Consider the following 18,647-nt stretch of genomic DNA (forward strand, 5'->3'; position numbering starts at 1 on the left):
CCTGGCCAAGGCCCTTCCCAGCCTTTACCTTAGGTTCCCTCATTGTGAGATCCAGACAATAAGATCCTGAGCCAGGGCTGTGGGGAAGCTGGTCTAGAGAGGATCTCGGGGTTTCCTGGCCTCTGGGCCAGCTGAAGAGGGTCTCCTTTAGCTCTGCCGTAGCCCAGAGGCCCAAAGACCCTTCAGAGGCCTGGGGGAGGTCCAGGAACCCCTCCTGTCCTCGAGGAGGCCACAGAAGGCAGCAGCAGCCCCTCGGAGCCTTGATGGACAGAGAACAGTCTGGGGGTGTCTGTGTGTCTGTCTGCAGGGCTGCTGGCCTCAGGCTGTTCAGGCCTGTCTGACTCCCCCCCTTTGGGGTTTTCTGGGCAGAGGCTGGATGGCTTCGCCATGTCCTTCTGCAGCTCATTTATCAAGGGAGGAAACTGAGGCAAGCAGAGTAAAGTGACTTGTCCAGGGTCGCTCAGGGGGTGATCTCAGGCCTCCCTGACTCCAGGCCCTGAGCTCTAGCAGACACTGAGGGGCTAAAGGCCCTGGAAGGGCATCTCCCCCTGGACAAGTCTTCCTTTTCTGGCCTCAGGGCCAGGGCTGCTGCTCTGGATTCTTCAGTTGTGGGGTGCAGAGGTTATACCCCTGGGGTTTGGGAAGGAACCTTTTGCAAGAAAGCAAGACTGCGAAACTTATCTTAAACTTAAAGAGAAATTTATTAATTTAGAAAATAATGTTGACATGGCCAGGAGGGTGGCTAGGAGGAACCACAAGATGGGAGCCGCTCCTTGGGAGGACAGCCTGGATGGAAAGCTGCCCGCAGAGGACATCAGTTCTGGGGATTCTGCTCTTTACCACAGTGTAGGCCTGACGCTAAATGCTCAGGCATAGGGACTCTGCCTGCAGACATGGGGTGACCCTCGCCGTTCAGGGTGTTAGGGTCCGAGTTGCAGACCACCCAAGGAGCACACGAAGACAATGCAATTCAAGCAAGGGAAAGCCTTTATTACTAGCACACTATCACTAGCATGCTAGGGGAAAGCTCAGCCAAGCAGTTCCATCCTCCCAGAGTTGGGACCCTATGTATATACCTCACAATATTACTTAACCTGGATGATTGTTTAAACCCTAGAGCACTTTGAGGCTAGTGATTTCTCTGAAATGTTGCAACAGTCCTGAAACACCCTAAGGTCAGCTATTTGCTGAAATGTTTGCAACTGGGCAGCATAGCTGGAGGATGTGTTTATCAGGTGGGTTGGATTTCCTGTTCCCTTTTTCCTTTACTTCATTCCTCACTTTTTTCAGGGACCACCATGAGGAATCATCCTCATGGGAAAGGCCTCATCATGGGGGAACCCTCTTCTGTAGTGTAGTAATTAAAATAGTTGAGGTCTATAAACTGTAGTGAATAAAATAGTGGAAGACTTAAATTGTAGTAGATATAAGAGTGGGTGAGTAAATTTTGACCGCAGGAAATATGTTTTCACTACAGTGTCTTGTTTTTAAATCAATATATAAGGTGGTTGCCACGGAAATATTCCCAATTATGAAATATACCTAAGTCAACTGGGTTTTATAGAGATTTTAATTAATAATACAATGAGGAATTAAAGAAGGAGAGAGAGAATAAAAGAGGAATAAGTATGAAGGGCCTTAGCCAACATGGCCTAGACCTGAGTCTTAAGAGAGAGATCAGTCAGTCCTTAATCACTCACCACAAGATCTGTCCAAGCAAGGATTCAGAGGGACAGAGTCTCCTCAGAGGGAGTTCCAGCAAGAGTCAGCCTCCTTAGAGACTCTTCAGAGCTCTCTCCCAACAGCCTCCTTAGAGACTGTCTTTCTTTTAAGAGCCTGTCATCTCCTTATATAGGGAATTTTCTCCTATGTCACCTCCCCTAAGTCCTTACATCTACCAATCACTGTAGATGTTTCTAAAGGACCGCCCATTCTTAGTCCACACCTAAGAAGGTGTGGATTTTTGAGTAATTCACACCAGGAAAGCTCTGAGTAAGTTTCTCAGCTCTTTGTTCCTTGTAAATTCACAAGTTGTTTGACTTTTATCGGTACTTATCTTAAGAACTTTTTGTCTTATTATAAGTATGGGTTTAGGTACTTTTCATTGTTCAGAAAAGAGTTTACAACTTTATCTTCCCCTAGGGCAGACTTAAGTAGGTGAAGTAGAGTTCTCACATTCCTGATCTAAGTAGAGTTCACTGCCCAAATGGGGAATGGTCTTAATCCAATCTTATGAAGTAGGGTCTGGGAATTTTTAAGGTTCACAGTAGCCATGGGTAGATATCGCTGTACAGGGCCAAAAGGTTAAGAGGAGGAGATGTACTAGGAGGGGGCATACTAGTGTTGAGATCAAAGTAGTGAGCCAGGGGGATGTCTGAAAAACTTGCAGGTACCACACCTGAGATTCGGACAGAGCCAGGTCGCAGGAACTTAGGCTCTTCTGAAGTTCTGCCAGGGACTCTCCAATATGGTCTGTGTAGAAGCAACACTCCTCCCAATGGGCAGCACAGAGAATAGAAGATCTAGCCCTCTCCAATTAAGACCTTTGATTCTATGGCGTCTTTAGCTACACAGGGGGTCAAACCTGAGGATGCGCACAAGCACTGGGCGCCTTCAGGTGGCAGAAGGTATTTACTGTTGCTAGGAGTCACAAGGATGTAAGGGAGCAAAGGAATTTCCCTGAAAATAGTCAGCCCGAGTTTCTTGGGGTACAGTGCCCATGTCCTCTCCCCCCTCTCCTAATATGTAAGGGAAAAGGGACGGTGGTCTGTCTTCTGTAACTTCTTCACAGCTGAGAATGGGCGTAGAGTATTCCCTGCCTATGTTAGGAGAGAGAGGTATTGATTGTAGGCCATGTCCAGAGTGTCAGGCTGGGATGGTGGCATCTGGCATCTGGGTGACTCCCATGAGTGCTTTTACCCTAGAAGCAACCAGAGAGATGACAAGGTTACAAATACAAGGTCCACATATCCCACCGCAAGGGAGTAGCCAAAACTGGAGTGGTTGCTAATCTCCTTAAAGCCTCAGGTCTTGAATATACCTTAGAGGCATTGAGATCTTGGGCTAGAGGCCTGGGGTTCTCTCCACTTTGGGGGTGCTTCCTACAGACCTAACAGTTAGAGGGACCCACTTTGGCTACTGCTTCCTCAGCTGAATCAGAGAATTCTATGTCCAGCTGGCTGGGCATGCATGATTTAAAACATAGAAGAAGACCCAAAATTTAAGGAAAGAAATAGTTATGGTTAGGTAGTTAAGAGCTAAAGTAAAAGGGGTTAAGATAGCAGGGAAGGAAAGGCTGTGGGCACAGGGTCTTAGGGACACGTCCTCAGTGAGTGCCTGGGTCCTAGGTAGCTGGGAATCTGGGCAAACACTAGAACACCAGATAGAAACAGAGATTACACATTTGCATTTGGGTATCTTAGCCAACAGACTTCTTCAGAAATCATCTTCTGACAGGAATAGATCCCTTTAGGAAATCGGATTCCTGAGTTGTTTGCAGAGCTGGTATGTGATGTCTCTGTTAAAGAATATCCTTTTGGGAATAATAAAGTGGAGGAATTCCATGGAGACTGGAACAACCTCCATGAAGTGATGCAGAGCGAAAGGAGCAGAACCAGGAAAACATTATACACAGAGACTGATACATTGTGGTACAATCGAAGGTGATAGACTTCTCCATTAGTATCAATGCAATTTCCCTGAACAATCTGCAGGGATCTAAAAAAAAATACTACCCACAAGCAGAGGATAAACTGTGGGAGTAAAAACACAGATGAAAAACAACTGCTTGACTACAGGGTTGGAGGAGATAAGACTGAGGAGAGACTCTAAATGAACACTATAATGCAAATTCCAACAACAGGGAAATGGGTTCGAGTCAAGAACACATGTGATAACCAGTGGAATCATGCGTCGGCTATGGGAGAGGGAAAGGCGGGGGGGGGGGGGGAGGAAAAGAAAACGATCTTTGTTTCCAATGAACAATGTATGAAAACGACCAAATAAAATAATGTTTAAATTAAAAAAAAAGAATATCCTTTTGCAAAATATTCATTAACTATAACCTCTATAAACACTTGAGTAACAACATTTTAAAGATGTATTCCTTTACCTCAGATTCTGGGGGAAATTCAAGAGAGCTTTGAGCTAGATTTCCAAACTCAAGATCCAAACTTCAACTGTGGTAAATTAAGGCTGCAAATACAAGCCATCTAGGAATAAACATCACCTACTTCTCAAAGTATGTTCCCTAACAGTTTGAGAATGTTCAATTAGTAACCTAATAGCTTGTTTGGGGAAATGGAAACTTTAATTTTCCAATTTGTATTATGTGCTGATTATGGGAATGTCACCAAGGAAGAAGGCCCAGAAGGGAAACATCTCCTCGTGTCACAAAGGACACAGTGAGTGACTTCGTGTCCCAAGCAAGGCTGTCACTGCCATTATTGTTTCACTCGATTAGCAGTCTAGATGGTCATGAAAGTCCAGTCCAAGGTGAGCTTTGGGCTGCCTTCTCTAACCATCCTAGGACTTTCTCTCTCCTTAGAGCACTTTGTTGCCACTGGATCCCAGAAGCCTTCTGTTTTCCTTAAAGGACAAGTCTCACCCATTACAGCTTCAGAGAAATTCTGCTTATCAGCAGTCCAGAAACAAATCTCCATACCCTCAAACAAGCTTTTCTGACCATTTGCCCTCTCTAAGGATTCCCTAAAGCCTATGAGTCTATATAGCAATTATTCTTGCCTATTTTGGCAATAATTGATTTATCACAATTTAGTCATAAAACCTGAATAGGAATGTTGAACTCTAGCTCTACAGTAAACACAAATCAGGGCCAGATCAAATCCTGACCTTAGGCCATCTGAAGGAACTAAGACAAGATCAGTCAGGAATCTCTCTAAGGAAGCTTTATGGACTTTAGATCAAAGTCCCTTCCTTCCCAATTCAAATCCAACACACCATCCCACCTTCTTTGACTAACTCATATCAAACAAACATTGGTGGTAGCACTTCAATTCCTAATCAGTAACCCAAACGAATTCTGATTTAAAGGATTACATCATTGAAACACTATCTGTGGCAGAGTGCTCATCCATTATAAATTTCAGTTCATAGTACAAATTGGTAAACTGAGGTAACCACTGAGTATTGAACAAAATCTGCAGCACAGATTTACAATGAGCTTTTGTTTACATGCAAACAATACTTAAAATACATATTTTTAGCAGCAACTCCCATGACAATTGTAAAATTCTGAGCAAGCATTTTTCACATATATGCCATTTTCTACATCCTACCCGCTCTTTGGCTACTATGTGCCACAAATATCTTTATACAGATCAAAAATGTAATCAAAATATCAACCAACAAATCCCCAAAACTTGTGTGAGGTAACATCAATTGCATCTCACCCAACTCATTTTATCACTCTGGACATGGAATGTTTGCAGTAATATCCCACAGCTTCTAGCAAGCATCTTGGTCAGACAGGGCTGACAACGTTCACTGGCTGGAGCACCTTAAAACCCCCAAAATGTACAATTAAAATGTACTCATCTTTAAGTTCTGTCACACAGTGATTGTCAACCTTTTGAGGTCCCTATTTCAGTCCCTAAGTATCAGTGTGGAACAATTATAAGCACTTCCTTCTCCTTCCGGTGAGCAAGGAAGGGGTTAATAGCTTGTGAGCAATTGATCCTAAGGCTGCTTGGCTTGATTTAGATTTTATTACTTAGCAACCTTGTCCCATCCTTCTTTAACCAGTGAGTTTACTATAATTTAAAAGTTTGAATGCATCAAACTCTTTTCATAATAATTCACTCTCAATGGATTTCAGTTTGAACCCCACAACTTCCAAATAACTCTGATTATGTCCTTTAGCAATGTTTCAGTGTGACCAAACTGAAGTGCAAAGCATGTTCCTGTACTTCTCTCAAACCTGTCCAAAGTAGAATAGAACCTTCAATTTAGTTTTCTTTTAACTCAAAATATTGCTGCATTCCTAATTGAATTCCATCAATATTATTCCAATTAGATCTATTTCATACCAGAATTCATAGTATCAGTTAGTATCTCTATTCATTACTCTTATTGAAGTGGAGCACTTCATAGAACAAATCCAGACACCCCAAATTTCAATTATTAACTTATATAGATGGGTTATAAGACATAAGGTTATTTCCTTTCACATACAGGTTCTTCTTTGGCAATCAAGCAAACCTTATCACAGACATAGTTATGCATAGAGGTCAGTGATGAGTGGACAATCCTTAGGTTTGTGCTCAGGGGTTGGTTTCTTCCACATGTACTTAATCACTTCCCTAGTTAGTTGCATGTTTCCTGGCATTCCAGCCTGACCTCTTTGATATTCCTGAAATTCCTTTTGTTTCCCGACCCTCCTAATTCTTATCCTTTGGCTAATTATAGTCCATTCTGTGGCCTGTCTACCTGCTTGACCTCCTGGTGGGAAGGGGACTGGGTCTGTTTCCTAAGAAGAATGTAGGGATAGATCTGCTTTATCTACTTCAATTTAATTGTCTTCTCTTATTGGGAGACTACTTCATTATTTCTTCTGGCTTCTCTTCTTTACCATTATTGTAAGTAGAGGAAAGGCACTAGACTATTTAATCCTCATGACAAGCCCTCTCAGTTTCAGGGCTGGTTAAATTCGTCTTGTTAAGGACATACAGTTTGCATATCATAAGCCCTTAACCTTTTTTGGTGGAGCAAATATAGTACAAATGCTCACATAATTTATATCTGAATACTCATCTCTAGTTCACAAATTCCTTTCTAGGCATTTAAAAATCATTCATATCACCTTAGTCAAAGAAAATACTGTTTAGTTCAGTACTAGTATTATTAAATCCTATGCACAGATTACCCACTTTGAAAGCTTCTTCTGTTACATGATTTCTAGTTCTTACAGCACATGCATTAAAATGAAACTGATTTGGAAGATTCCCAATTTTAAATCCTAGAATAAGTTCTCAACAACATAACAGCTTCTTCTGGATGACTTTTGCATCGATAGAGTAGCCATACAATTTCTGTCCTCATAGAATAAACATTTCTTCTCTGTGTCAGGCAATCACATTTGGACAATTCTCAAAAATTCACTGAACCCATTATGCATTGCAAGATGTAACAAAACAACCCTCTAACCATGAGTTTTTGTGCTCAATAAGATCTGGCTAACATTTCACATTTAACTGACAAACAGTAACCACAATACATTACATTTGTACCTATCAAAATCATTAGCAATCCCTCCAAGTTGAGAATTGATTTTAAATGAAAATTGCTAACTGTGGAGTAAAAAATCTCCCTTTTCTGCTCAGAATTTCTCTCTTTCGCTGCCTTGGGGGCCCATCCAAGGGAAGAAAGAGGGAAATAACACTGAACAGGTATTTGCTTTTGTCCTCTGCTGAGGATTTTTGACAGTGGAAAGTTCAAGCTTGCAACTCCCCCCTTCTTTTCACATAGAGACGAGACTGTGACAAAGACACAGACAAACAGTAACATACAAATCTGTGACAAGCATGCTTTGAGAGAAAAAAATAGGTGTTTTTAGGATCCATTCTTAAGGAAAAAATATTTGCAGGGAGAAAAATTCATTAAAACAGTTTCAGCATACTTGGGGAAGCTGTGATGAGCTAAGCCATCTGATTGGCTGAGCTGCCTTTCTTGTTCCTTATCTCTCTCTGAACTGATCTTATCAAAAACTGACTCTTTTTGACTGAGATTTCTTAACAAAATGCTCTTGGAGTATCTGGCAAATTGAGTTGGAGGTGGGCTATTCCTGAGGCTCGCTGGTTTTTTATCAAGGAAGGAACTTTAAAATCTCCTATTCAGATTCTCTCTCCTGTTTAGGAGCTTGCTGCTGGAGCAGGCACAGCCCCTACCCCATAACCTACCCCACTGAGATGCAGGTGGGGGAAGTGGAGGAACAGCCACTACCTTCCCCACCTTACCTTCATTCCCAATTTATGGGCACGGGCTTTGAAGTCCAGATAATGGCTCAGAACCAAGTCCAGGGGAACTGACTGCCCCTGGCCCATGACTGGGATGGAGGAAAGGATCAAGGGCAAAAAAAGAAGAGGAAGAGAACAAGACAGAGAAGTGTTAGGCAGAGTGCCAAACAGAGGATTTTTCTGTGGTTCAATAACAAAGAGAACAAGACAGATAAAGAGACAAACGAAGAATTCTCTTTCAACACCCCCCTCTTACTTGTCCTGTGCCTGCAGTGCACAGTGCCCATTCACTTAATCTGTGCCCTAGTACGTCTACTACGGGACTTACCTTGTCGGGGACTTAAACCTCAGTCTCAGGGACTTGAACCCTGGACCACCAGAGACTTGAACTCTGGTGCCCCTGCTACAATGTCGGGGCAGAGGGACTCAAACCCCCTCATGTTCCAGATGAGATTTCAAGGCACCGGACAATTCTCCCTACCCATCACAGAACAGTCACTTCCCACCATTCCCGACCTGGTTCCTCGCAGAAAAACAGGAAATGCGGATACTTGGTGGTCTACACTCAGAAACAAATGAGGATTAGTACTTTTCCCTGGGGGCTTGGCATAGGACAACCCCTACAATCTGGGGGTACGGGATCTCTTGTCCACTAAGCCTTATGTCCAACCAGAGTCCAAATCCCCCTATACACATTCATACAACCATTCACACTTCCCCAGTCTCACCTCTCCAGAATTGTCACAGGACTGGAATTGTCACTGGAAAAAGAGCTTCCCTTGTCATGGTGGTCCTCAGGGGGGTCACAGGGACGAGCCCCCAAATGTTAGGGTCCGAGTTTCAGACCACCCAAGGAGCACACAAAGACAATGCAATTCAAGCAAGGGAAAGCCTTTATTACTAGCACACTATCACTAGTATGCTAGGGGAAAGCTCAGCCAAGCAGTTCCATTCTCCCAGAGTTGGGACCCTACATATATACCTCACAATATTACTTAACTTGGATGATTGTTTAAACCCTAGAGCACTTTATGGCTAGTTATTTCTCTGAAATGTTGCAACAGTCCTGAAACACCCTACGGTCAGCTATCTGCTGAAATGTCTGACTGGGCAGCATAGCTGGAGGATGTGTTTATCAGATGGGTTGAAGGTCCTGTGCCCTTTTTCCTTTACTTCAAGGGCTCCGATGGATGTCTGAGATCTGGCTTGATGGCATCGAGGAGGCACGTCTCTGGCCCTCTACAGGAGGAGGATCCTCTCAGGGTCTCAGAGGAGTTGGGAGGTGTTTGGGGTGAGGAGCCACAGAATTCCCCTGATAAGGGTCTGCCTGGGTTTCTGAGGGTACGATCCCATGACACCTCTCTGCTGTCTTTGGGGCTCAGGAGGAGAGGATACACAGGCCTGGGATGGGGATGTAGCCCCCCCCTCCAGACTTCCAGGCCTGTCCAGCCTGAGCTGGGAGGGAGCCCTCAAGGGAGGCCCAGAGGAGGAGGCCTACTGGGAGGTTCTGGGCCTGCCCTCAGGGGAGGCAGCAGGGAGGGTCCAGCACCTTCTAGGGGGTCCTTCTAGGCCTGCCAGCCCCCAAGAGCCCAGGAAGAGCCCTTTCCTGCAGGCACCCCCAGGCCCAGCCCCCAGAAGCCTGGCTCCTGCCCTCCCCCAGCAGGAAGGCCTTTCCCTCTCTGGCCTCCTCTCAGACCTTCTGACTCTCCATTGGAGGCCAGCCATCCCCCAGCAGGGGCTTCCTGCCTCCCCTCCTCTTCTACCCTCTCCCTCCTCAACACCAGCCCTGCCTTCTCTCAGCCTCCCCTGCCATGTTCCCCTTCTTGTTTAAGCCTCCCCTTCTGGGTCACAGTCAGGGCTGAGTCTGGCCTCAAGAAGACCCAGAAGAGCTGGGAAGTGTCCCTTAGCGTGGGCATTGCACCCTCAGAAACTCGGGCAGACTATAAGCAGGGAAGTTCCTTTATGTGCCCTCACACCCTTGGGACTCCCAACCCAAAACTTCTGACCTGGAGGATCAGCCTCTTTGGATTGTCATGTTGATTTGAGAGGCACAAAGAAACTTTGTCCTCCCCCTGCCTTTGGGCACCTCCCCCCAAGCCTTGCTCCAGCCCCCCTCCCTGTTGTAAAGTGTACAAAATCCCAAGAACTGAGGGCAGCTTTTCCATCCTGGCTGTACCCTCTCCCCCTCCCCCCAGCTGGCCTCCACCTCTGCTGCCCTTTTGGCCACATTCAACATTACCTTCCAAAAGAATACATTTCTTTTTAATTTTGTTGACACGGAATCTAGAAGCCCCAAACGGGTAGCCTAGTAAGATCTGAGGAACCCCAAGTTGTAGGCCTGGCTTATAAGATGGAGATCCCAAAGCTGGGACTGGTTCCCTGAGGATCCCTCTGAAGAGAACCCCACTGAAGGGAATCCCAATCTGGCAGTCTCAGACTGAATCATGGACCCTGAGGGAAGGGGCAGTCCCGGCAGATGGAGCTAAGTGGATGCCCTTTGTCTTAGGTACTCTCCCTTTGTATCAGGCTCATTCTCAAGGAGACATCCTCCAGGCAGGATTTAGCCCCTTCCCTCTTACCCAGCCTCTGGCCAGGATTCTTCCCCCAAGCCCTCCTGTCAGTGTAGTTGGAGCCTCCCACTTCCTTGTAGCCCTGCTCATGTCCATCCTCTTTCCCTCCCTGGGATCCCCCAATGGCATAGGGGATCCCAAAATTCTCTTGTTCCTCAGAGTCTCCCTCTAGTGAGGTGGCCCTCCTGGGGATCACGTCCCCAGAGTCCCAGGTGTAAACCTTGTAAACTGTAAGAATTGAAATAATATTTCTACCCACATATATATTTTAATAAAGTTTATTGGAAAGGGTAAACAATCATTCCTATAAGTAACCTGACCATGTGGGTCCCTAGCCTGCAAGTCTCTTCCTTCTTCCATTCACCTGCCTACTCTGTTCCTGACTTCTTCCTTCCTCCTTCTCTTCTTGATTCTCCCTCTTCTCAAGTCCCAAAGCCTTGACTTTTATTGACATAGTAAAGGGAAGCAAACCTGGCACAACTGTGTTATGTCAGGAATGTTTGACGGACAGATCAAGCTACTCCAGAGGGGGAGGGAATGAACCTCCTTGACACAAAATGTGGAGGAGCCAGACAGATTAATGGGTCAATACTGGACCTCTCCCTCTCCTGAGTAAACAGGGCTTTTTCTGATGACTTTGGCAGTTCTGTGTTATTTCCAAATTAGCCATGTTTAAGCTAAGTGTTGGAGTCTTTGTGTTCTTGTAAAAGGTTCCTTCCCGACCCCTGGGGCTCCCTCTTTCACACATATCTCTTCACTTCTTCCCTGCTTAGCTATGGGTTACCTCCTATTCCTTGTCTGTCCCAATGTTCCTGTGCCTGACCTTCCTGATTCTTAGCCTTAGCTGAATTGGAGTCTAGCCGGCCACCCTCCTGGGGGGTGGGGGTAAGCCTGGGTCCATCTCCTAAAAATGCAGGAAGGGATGGATCTTCTCTATCTATTTTATTCTCTAACCCACTTCTTCACTTGGAGGACTAGGAGCCAGGAGCTAGTAGTATATACTCCTTAACAAGAAGACCTTTCTAGAGACTAGACCTACCTCAAAGAGGATGGGGCTGCCCTAGAAGGCAGAGGGTCCTCCTCAATGTCCATCTATAAGGAAAAACAGCACAAGCAATTTGGAGAGATTTTGCAGACAAAATTCATGCCCAGTTTGTGGATAGACTAGATAACCTTTGAGATTAGCTACAAAATTGTGAATCTGTAACAATGGTTTGAGTTTTTTACCTGAAGCTAACTAAAATAAGAAAAAGGGGGCCGCTGGGTGGCTCAGTGATTTGAGAGTCAAGTCCAGAGATGGAAGGCCCTGGGTTCAGATCTTGCCTTAAACACTTCTTAGCTGTGTGACCCTGGGCAAGTCACTTCACCTCCATGGCCTAGCCCTTACAGCTCTTCTATCTTAGAACAAATACACAGTGTTAATTATAAGGCAGAAGGTAGGGGTTAAAAAATAATAAAAAAAGAAAATAGGGAAGAGACAACTTCAGAAACAACAAAAGAAAAGTCCCACCCAGCTTCCAATCACAGAATTAAAAAATCTTTTATAGGAAAACTAGGTAGTGAGGGAGGCCTGAGCAGGAAACTGCCTGGCCTTGGAAGTTCAGAACATCCATAAGCAGACCCCCAATGGAAAACAAAAACATGTCAAGGTCCCAGCAGCAGTATGTACCAGATAAGAACTTAGGGGCCAAGCAGACCCCCGGCAGAAAACATAAATATGTCAAAGTTCCAACAATAGTATGTACCAGATAAGGACTTGGGGGCCATACATGCTGGTGGGTATATAAACCTCTGCATTCATGAGCTACAATTGGAACTCCTATGCTGAGCTCCCTTGGTCCGCACCAGATCAATAAAGGACCCTTTTGCTTAATTGCATTGTCTACTGGTCTTCCTTGGTGGTGGGTGACAACCCAAACCCTAACAGTAGCAGGAGAACCCCATGGAGAGGTCAGCACATATTGTTTCCAATAATTGACATATATCAAAATCCTCCCTACTGGGGAGGGGATGAAGACATTCCTTTGATGGCAGATTCAAATGAGAGCAGCTTCTGGACATTCTTCCTTGTTCAGCTCTTTCTGAGAATGGTGTCAAAGGCACCACTCCTACTGGGTGAAGTCCACAGCCATTTCCTTGAATGTCATCTACTCTTAAGTCATCAAAATAAATGATTTGGAGCTGAAAGAGACTTCAAAATTCATCCAGTTCAACCCTCATCAACTTACAGGAGGCAACTGTAACACACAAGGGATTTACCCCAAACTTAACCTTGAAGAGTGTCAGAACCAGCACTTGAAACCATAGTCATGAAAAGCCCGCTGGAATATTGAAAAAAGCAGTTTGTGGTTGATATAAGAATCAGGTTGAAAGAGTAAAGTTGGAGAAAAGGTGGTATGTAATCTCCAAGTAAGTTCTGAGAATCTGTGGAGGAGAAAAAGTGAAATTCCTTCTCATTCAAAGTATCATGAATAAAATGTGAAGATAATTCTATGAAGAGCTTGTGAGAAAGTGGCACATACTTGGTATTCTGGGGAAAGGACTTTGCCAACCATCACTGAGAAGAGGGCAAAGAAAGAGGAATTATCTAGTTAATTTCCTAAAAGTCTGAAATAATGTCTTATCTAGATGAAAGCATGAAAAGAAATGTTGAGAGACAGTACTCACGATCTGGACTGAACTGAGTGGTCTGAGACTCAGCTGTAGCCACAAGGAAGCCAGAGAGAAAATGTGATCTAGGACTCCACAGAGAACGTCAGTTCCCTTGGGTTCATGTGGTTGTTGTCCTCCATGCTTAAAGAGGACCCAAATGACAACAGTGTGTGGGAGTCAATGTAAAGTGTGATCAGACGAATATGAGCTTGGAAGGCTCTACCACAGGTTGGGCACAAATAAGTCACCTGAACAATGAGATGGAGGTGTAAATCTTGAAATCTCTCAGACTTGTGAATGTTAAAAATTTCCCCATCAGGGAATTCTTAATTGGAACAAATTCCCTACTGAGACACATTCCCCATTTTGATGTGAGAACTCGCCAGGATCAGAAATGGGAGGACCTCTACTCCACCCGTACTTAAGACTGCTTTAGGGAAAAAAAAAAAACTCCTTGCTAAACAATGAAAGTACTTGGACCCATGCTTATGGTGGGGCAAGGAGTTCTTTGAGCCAGGCCTGTTTTTAGAATTGATACAATGAGATGCTAGGTACCTAAAAGGGTCGGGCAAGTTTTGTCTTAATGAGATTAGTTGACTCAGCTGTGTTTTCACTGGTTCAGATTTACTGAGGAGATTTGTTGACTTAGCAGGAATTCAGGTGGGCAGTCCTTTGGAAGGTGTCTACAGTGATTGGTAGATGTAGGGACTTAGGGGAGGTGACATGGGAGAAAAATCCCTATATAAGAAAAAGCAGAATCTCTTGGAGATATATATTCCTTTTGGAGAAATCCTTTTGGACGATCTCTGATGAGAACCGCTTGGGAAGAATCTCTTGAGGGAGGCCTTTTGGAACAGTCTCTGGCTGGAAGGCTCTCTGGTGAAGCCAGCTGAGATGGAACTGGCCTGGTGTTACTGGAATCCTTGTTTAGTCAGACCTTGTGGTGAGTGTTAAAAAAATGACTGATTTCTCTTTTAAGGCTCAGGTCTAGGCCATATTGGCTTGAGGCCCTTCATACTTATTCCTTTCTTACTCTCTCTCTCTTTCTTTGATTACTCATTGTATTGTTAATTAAAATCTCTATAAAACCCAATTGACTTGGGTATTTGAATAATTGGGAATATTTCCCTGGCGACCACCTTATATTTGATTTAAAAACCCAAGACACTGTAGTAAAACATATTTCTGCGGTCAAATTTACTCACCCTCTCTTATATCTATCACAATTTATATCTTCCACTATATTAATCACTACAGTTTAAGATCTCAACCATTTTAAATCTCACAGAGGTGACTCTGAATTTTCAAATCTCACATTTCAAGCCAATTGATGTTTGTAAGTGTTCTGGTCCAGATGAGTAAATATGGAAATATGGTGCTGCACACCAAATCTCTGAAAGCAGCCCACTCTTTCCATTCCACTGTTGCTAACCATATGTTGGCTCAGCTTTCTATCCAATTCAGTAACAAACTGTTCATACAGGGAAGCACTCTAACCCGTTGGCATTAAGTCCTTTGATAGTTGTCTTGCCTTGGGGCCACCACTTTTGTTGAATGTGAATATTTAGCTTGGAGAAGATAAGTCTGTGATCTGTTCAGCATCCTGCACCACACATTGCCTTCTTTACTCTCACATCCTTCCTCTCTGTCACTTCTCCTTACAGTGACATAGTCTATGAAATGCCAATATTTGCTTCTGGGGTGCATCCATGAAGTTTTGTTGTATTGGGTAAATGGAAAACAGTGTTAGTGATAAGGTCATGAGCCACACAGGTAAGTGACCATTGTGGTTGCTGTTTCTGTCTAAATTCCTTTCAAGATCTTCCCTGCCATGGCGGGTATCCCATGCCTACTCTGGCATTAAAGTCTTGGATTATTATAAACTTGTTCTTTTTTTTTTTTTTAAACCCTTACCTTCTGTCTTGGAGTCAATATTGTGTATTGGCTCCAAGGCAGAAGAGTGGTAAGGGCTAGGCAATGGGGGTCAAGTGACTTGCCCAGGGTCACACAACTGGGAAGTGTCTGAGGCTAGATTTGAACCTAGGACCTCCCATCTCTAGGCCTAGCTCTCAATCCACTGAGCTACCCAGCTGCCCCCTAAACTTGTTCTTTTTTGGCACACCATTGATGAGGGTCTCCAGGTCTTGATAAAAATTTTCTTCGACCTCATCAGGGTTCATCATGGTGAGGGTGTAAGGGATCAATAAGCCAAAATTTGAATCTAGAGAAATATTTAACAAGTGGAGATGAGAGAGAGATACAAACCTAACTTGTAACTTAAATGAAAGTAAAATTAAAAAAAAATGAGTGATAGGTTAAATTAAAAAAAAAAAACCCTATAGTCTGTGGCTTACATAAAATATATTTTAAAAACAAAAACCCACAGGATGAAAATGATGATCTGGAGGAGAAAGTGTTACTTGTTAAATGAATTTATAAAAGCAGAAGATGTGATCATGCTAAAACAACCATTTAAAAAACACGGGAAAAGATAAGCAAGGAAACTATATTAAGTGGAAAAGAACTACAGAAAGACAATCAACATCAAAAGAAATGGTCTATGTTCCAAATGTCCCTATCTCAATTTTGGATGTCTCACATAGAGATAAGCAATAAGAAAAATAGATCTGAACAACATGTCAAAGAGACTAGAGCTAAATGAGTCCTTCTGCATGTGCGAGCAAGAGAGCAGACAAGGACTGATAGATGCAAGAGAAAAGATCTGAGCCAACACTTATATTGTGAAGTGTGAATTTTAGATTTACTCCACCCTGCTTAGTCTAACAAAACAGGGATGTCTAAACCCCTACTTAAGGATTAAGTGTTGAGAAGGCTGGCCTACGACAGACATATGTTAGCAAACAACAAATCAGAAACAACTGACAGACCCCTAGGCTATCCTAAGTCAAGCTTAAGCTACCACTGATACCTGTGAGATGCGGGAAGTGATGTAAAAAATGGTCTATATATTTCTGGCAGAGATACTCCTCTGCCAGAACTCTCTGAACATATGAACAGGGACTAGGGGACCAGCTCAATTTCCCTTTTGGGGAACAAGCTAAGCAGTATCCACTCAGAGAAGTGCCAGTAGAACAGGGGTCAGGATACATTAGAACGACTTTCAGAGCCTCTGAGGCTCAGAAATTTAAGAAAGAGGAAAGACCTGCTAGAAGACCCAATTGGGCTAGCAGAACAACTTAACCAATTTCTGGGACCAAGTATATATATATATATATATATGGCAATTTTGTACCACCTCTTTTCAAAGGAAGCGAGAGATCAGACTAGGCAAACTGCTATAAGAGTTTGGGACCATGAGCATTCCATAGTCCCAGGTGAAGCAAGGGGTGGGCAGACATACCCCCTTCAAAGCCCTAACTGGGATGGTAACAAAACTGATCAGGGAAACCTGAGGGGCCTTGGGAAAATGATAATTCAGAGAGAAAATCAGTAGGGACCCAAAGTCAGAATCTAAATAAGATAAGTGAGGCAAAACAGAAGAAGGATGAGAATCCCACTGAATTTTTGAATCGACTAAAAGATCCATTTGGCAAACATTCGGGTTTAGATATGACCTAGCCTTTTGGACAAGATATGTTAAAGACTTTCTTCATGACCAACAGCTGGCTGGACATCCATAGGAAGCTTCAGAAGATGAGGAGTGGCTGTGCAGGCCATTAAATAAATTATTACAGCAAGCCCAGTTAGTATAGGTGAGATGAAAAAGATTATACTCCAATTCATGAAACAATCTACACTAATACACTAAATTGAGACAGATTATAAAAGAGGAAGTGAGGAAGGAAGGACAGTTTAGGAGAGGGATGAGTTCCAGGAAGAAATAAAAAGATGTTCAGTAAGACCTATGTGCTCCCTTCACATGTTACAAGTGTGGCAAGGAAGGACACTGCAAAAGGAAGTGCCCCCAACGAGATTAAGAGCATAGAATGTACTCCCTCTCTGAGATGGAGGACTGAAGGAGTCAGGAGCTCTTTGAAGTCCCTACTCAGAGCCTTTGATAACACTGAACATGGAGAGAGGAAGTAGAACCCACTTTCCTGAAAGATACAGGGGAAAAGATCATCCCTTAGTGTGTCACCCCACAGACTGAGCTTTGTAAAATGAGGCTTGGGGTGACTGGGCCAAAGGAGAGGCTTTTCTTGTCCCCATCACCCAACAATGATTTTGAATCACACTTTCAAGGTAGATGTTAACTGTTTGTTGGGATTTTGTGGTTTGTGAGCCTGTGTTGTCATGTGTGCACACAAAAGGAGGGTTGGGAAAAGAAACCTCTAAGAGACTTTGAGGGACATCTCCCAGCTTCGCATTAATCTGGAAAATGGGAGAGTAGACAGACCCCAGAACGTACTGGAGAAACTCAAAGAGACATGAATTTGGGGACCTCCTAAACTTTAAGACCATCTAACTAAGGGGAAAAGGAACTTTGCCCTCTATGTTTAACCGGACAAAGACAAAGGAAAAAAAGATCTGTGCAATAGTTTTCCTCCCCCCCCTCCCCCCGCCCCTTTTTCGGCTACCAGAAGGGAGATTTGATCCCCCAGTTTGATAGCTGGGCGCGGCCAGGTGGCCTGGTGCCGAAAGAGGCAGGCCTGGATGGGGGAAGTCCCGGGTCCTGGCTTCAAATGCGGCTCAGACACATCCTAGCTGTGGGACCCTGGGTGAGTCTTCTGCCTTGGAACTCCGCCTCGGTCAATCCTGAGACCGAAGGGAAGGCTTGGCCAGGTTCCGGGCCACCCCCTCCCCCGCCATCTCCAGGAATGCAGTGGTTTCTCCCTTCGGGATTTCGGCGCCTTAGTGCACGCCGATCCTCAGCCCAGAAGGAGCTGAACCGGCGGAGGGACGTCCCCAAACGAACTCGTTTCTCCCCTTACGGATCTCAGTTTCTCCTCCCGTAAGCCCGGGCTGTGGCCGAAAGGTGCCACAGAACCTGCCACTAACAGTACAGACCCCAAGGACACCCCCTAAGGAATCGCCCCCGTTATTCCTCCACGGGATGGCGCCTAGGAGTTTTCACAGGTTCAGCTCCTCCCCCTCCAGTGCGCTCAACCCAGGGGAGAGTGAGAGAACTGCATTTCCCAGAATACCTTCCTCGTGACGTCACGCACACCTCGGCCCCTCCTCCCATGGCAGCCCTGTGGCATGCTGGGCTTGTCTGGATCCAGGCTGAAGCTGGCTGGAGGGAGCCGAGGTTTGCTTCTTCCTCCACACCTGGGTGAGTGGGAAAATGAAGGCGCGGGGGTGGGTAGCCGTGCGTGGGCGCAGCGGGGAGTGTGCGTGCCAGCGCGGGTCTGTAAGTGAGTGTCTCTGTCCATCCCTTGAAAAGGGACAAACACGGAAGTGCCCGTGTCTGGCCCCGGCCACTGGGTCAGGACCGGGAGCCGGGGCGGGGCTTAGTCGTCCCCAGAGGAGCGAATGCTCCTCCCCAACCGCC

At 44.8% G+C, this 18,647-nt stretch overlaps 1 long non-coding RNA gene and 1 pseudogene across 1 annotated transcript; one reads left to right on the plus strand and one right to left on the minus strand.

The window, feature by feature from the left end:
- Nucleotides 1-969: 969 nt before the first annotated feature.
- On the minus strand, nucleotides 970-18,435 carry LOC130453980 (uncharacterized). The gene is made up of 2 exons (XR_008911668.1): nucleotides 18,301-18,435; nucleotides 970-2,920 (listed from the first exon to the last, which is right to left on the minus strand). It is a non-coding gene; the product is annotated as an uncharacterized LOC130453980 (long non-coding RNA).
- The window catches only part of LOC100619712 (zinc finger protein 850-like), a 41,748-nt pseudogene continuing 41,415 nt past the window's right edge, over nucleotides 18,315-18,647 (plus strand).

Source organism: Monodelphis domestica, chromosome 4 (assembly GCF_027887165.1).
Source record: "Monodelphis domestica isolate mMonDom1 chromosome 4, mMonDom1.pri, whole genome shotgun sequence".
Classification (NCBI taxonomy): domain Eukaryota; kingdom Metazoa; phylum Chordata; class Mammalia; order Didelphimorphia; family Didelphidae; genus Monodelphis; species Monodelphis domestica.